The 2,500-nt window shown below is 46.4% G+C and overlaps 1 non-coding gene across 1 annotated transcript in view; it reads right to left on the reverse strand.

Annotated features, from left to right (window-relative positions):
- LOC140752898 (small subunit ribosomal RNA) overlaps positions 1–656 on the reverse strand; it is a 1,903-nt gene extending 1,247 nt beyond the window's left edge. Inside the window, exon 1 of the ribosomal RNA XR_012103497.1 lies at positions 1–656. This exon is cut by the window's left edge and continues 1,247 nt beyond it. This is a non-coding gene — a ribosomal RNA (small subunit ribosomal RNA).
- Between the last annotated feature and the right edge of the window lie 1,844 nt (positions 657–2,500).

A 2,500-nucleotide genomic window follows, 5' to 3' on the forward strand; every position in this document is an offset into this window, starting at 1 on the left:
CAACTACGAGCTTTTTAACCGCAACAATTTTAGTATACGCTATTGGAGCTGGAATTACCGCGGCTGCTGGCACCAGACTTGCCCTCCAATTGTTCCTCGTTAAAATATTTAAAGTGTACTCATTCCGATTACGAGGCCTCGTAAGAGTCCCGTATCGTTATTTTTCGTCACTACCTCCCCGTGCCGGGAGTGGGTAATTTGCGCGCCTGCTGCCTTCCTTGGATGTGGTAGCCGTTTCTCAGGCTCCCTCTCCGGAATCGAACCCTGATTCCCCGTTACCCGTGACAACCATGGTAGTCGCAGAAACTACCATCGAAAGTTGATAAGGCAGACATTTGAAAGATGCGTCGCCGGTACTGGACCATGCGATCGGCAAAAGTTATCCAGATTCATCAAAATTAACGACTTCGGACGCGAGGCCCTCCGTCGATTGGTTTTGATCTAATAAAAGCACTCATCCCATCACTGGTCAGAGTTCTGATTGCATGTATTAGCTCTAGAATTACCACAGTTATCCAAGTAACTGAGTAAGATCTAAGGAACCAAAACTGATATATTGAGCCATTCGCGGTATCGCCTTAATACGGCTTGCACTGAGACATGCATGGCTTAATCTTTGAGACAAGCATATAACTACTGGCAGGATCAACCAGGGAGCTGACAGTCACTCGCGGACGAATGTAGCCGTCGTCGCTCGGACGAGAACACGACACATATCGACGCGGTCGCGGGCGCGTCCGCGTCGAATGATGTTTCGTTTTTGAACTCGTCGTACCTTTTAATATTGTACGCTCTTTGTTTTCGATGGTTCGTGCAGCGTCAACGGAGTATCTCATCCGATTGTCGCAACGATCCAACGAGAGAGTGTGCGCGCGATTTACTAATAGCGCAACTCCGAATTGGATGGTTCACGGCGAGACAATTTAAGATTCACGTTTCATTATTATCTTTTAACACAAACGCGAACACTGAAAACAGATTCAGCCCGGTGTTTGAGAGACGTCGTCCTTGGCGTTAATTTTTATAGCGCCTTATAGAGGACCGTCGCCATAGGCGACGTGCAATTCATTTGTAGGATCGATACGTGAACCGAGACGAGTTTAAACAATCGCATCGGTCGATCCGCACTGTTCAATAAAATGTTCAACGTTCGAAAAGTCCCACGGCGCAACGTGGAAGCGCGCGTTGTTGTGTTAATCGTGACATCGCGACGAATTTGTAAAGTTCGACACAAAATCCACTCGAAACACCACCAACACGAGAGTGCGCACACTACGCGTGAAACCATCGAACGAACTCTTGTATGCGGCATGCAGTCCGTTGTCGAAGTCGGTCAGTCTGTGTCAGCAGGCGGCAGTTATCCGCCGGCCCGTTCAGTCTCACCGCGCCGACAACGCACTACACGTCGCCCGCCCCATGTGTATGCGGCGCTCCTGTTATGACGCGTGGCAGACGGAGCGACAACATATGAACATATGAAAGTCCGTCGGTGGTTCGGGGTGTGGTGTGGGGTGACGATGGTTGCCGGTGGGGGTGGGCTAGCCCTGGGGGGTGCGGGGGAGAGTGGGGGGAGGGGGTTTGGGGGGGGGGGGGTGTAGGGGGGGGGGGTCACCGGTTGGGGTTCGTCGGCCGACTTTGCTGCTGCCGCTGCTGCGTCTACCGCGTTATTATTATTATTATTATTTCCTGTTTTGGTTTTTTTGATTTCCAAAAAAAAAAAATTTTTTTTTTTTTTTTAATTTTTTTTTTTCCCCTCTTGTCCATACACCTTTTTAACTTTATTTGCGTATCGTATTAGTCAGATCGTGACGTGACAGTTTGTGCGCTACTCTCAGTACAGAGTTAAATAATTTCTCAATATAATAGCATAATACAAGAGCCACCTTTGAAAAAATACATACGGTCTCACTTTTTTGAAATACGTTGAAAACATTGTAAATTATTAAAACAAAAGAGTATAATATGAATTAAACGGAGGTATATGTATGGGAATATGTTATTATTATTATTACATATAAAACATTGTCTAGTATTTTAGTTTAGAATAGGTTCGATTTAGAAATTGAAAAGTGATCTCGGAAAAGCAACGCGATCATTGAACGTAAGAAATATTAGCGAACCGGCGCACATGTCATCGTAATAAAAGATAATAAAAGAGAACGGTAGTTAGGTAGCAGTTGGCATTTGGCAGCAGTTGGTAGGAACGTGACGTAGTACGTGACGGGTAGGTAACACGCGTTAGTGGCCTGTATGGGGTAGTATATGGACGCTATATAATTGTGACGTTCGGTGTCGTCCGTCGGTCTGCGCGCGGTGGGTGTTGTACAAACCACGTGGCGGGGTGTTCGTGTATCGAAAGATAGACCCAACGGGCAACGTCAAACGCGGGGGGTGTTCGTGTATAGTGTCTTTTTAACTTTATTTGCGTATTTCTTTGTATTATTAGTCAGATCGTGACGTGACAGTTTGTGCGCTACTCTCAGTATAGAATTGAATAATT

The sequence above is a fragment of the Epargyreus clarus genome, unplaced genomic scaffold (genome assembly GCF_041222505.1).
Source record: "Epargyreus clarus isolate Ecla_fem2 unplaced genomic scaffold, WU_Ecla_fem_2.2 ptg000025l, whole genome shotgun sequence".
In the NCBI taxonomy this organism is placed as follows: Eukaryota; Metazoa; Arthropoda; class Insecta; order Lepidoptera; family Hesperiidae; genus Epargyreus; species Epargyreus clarus.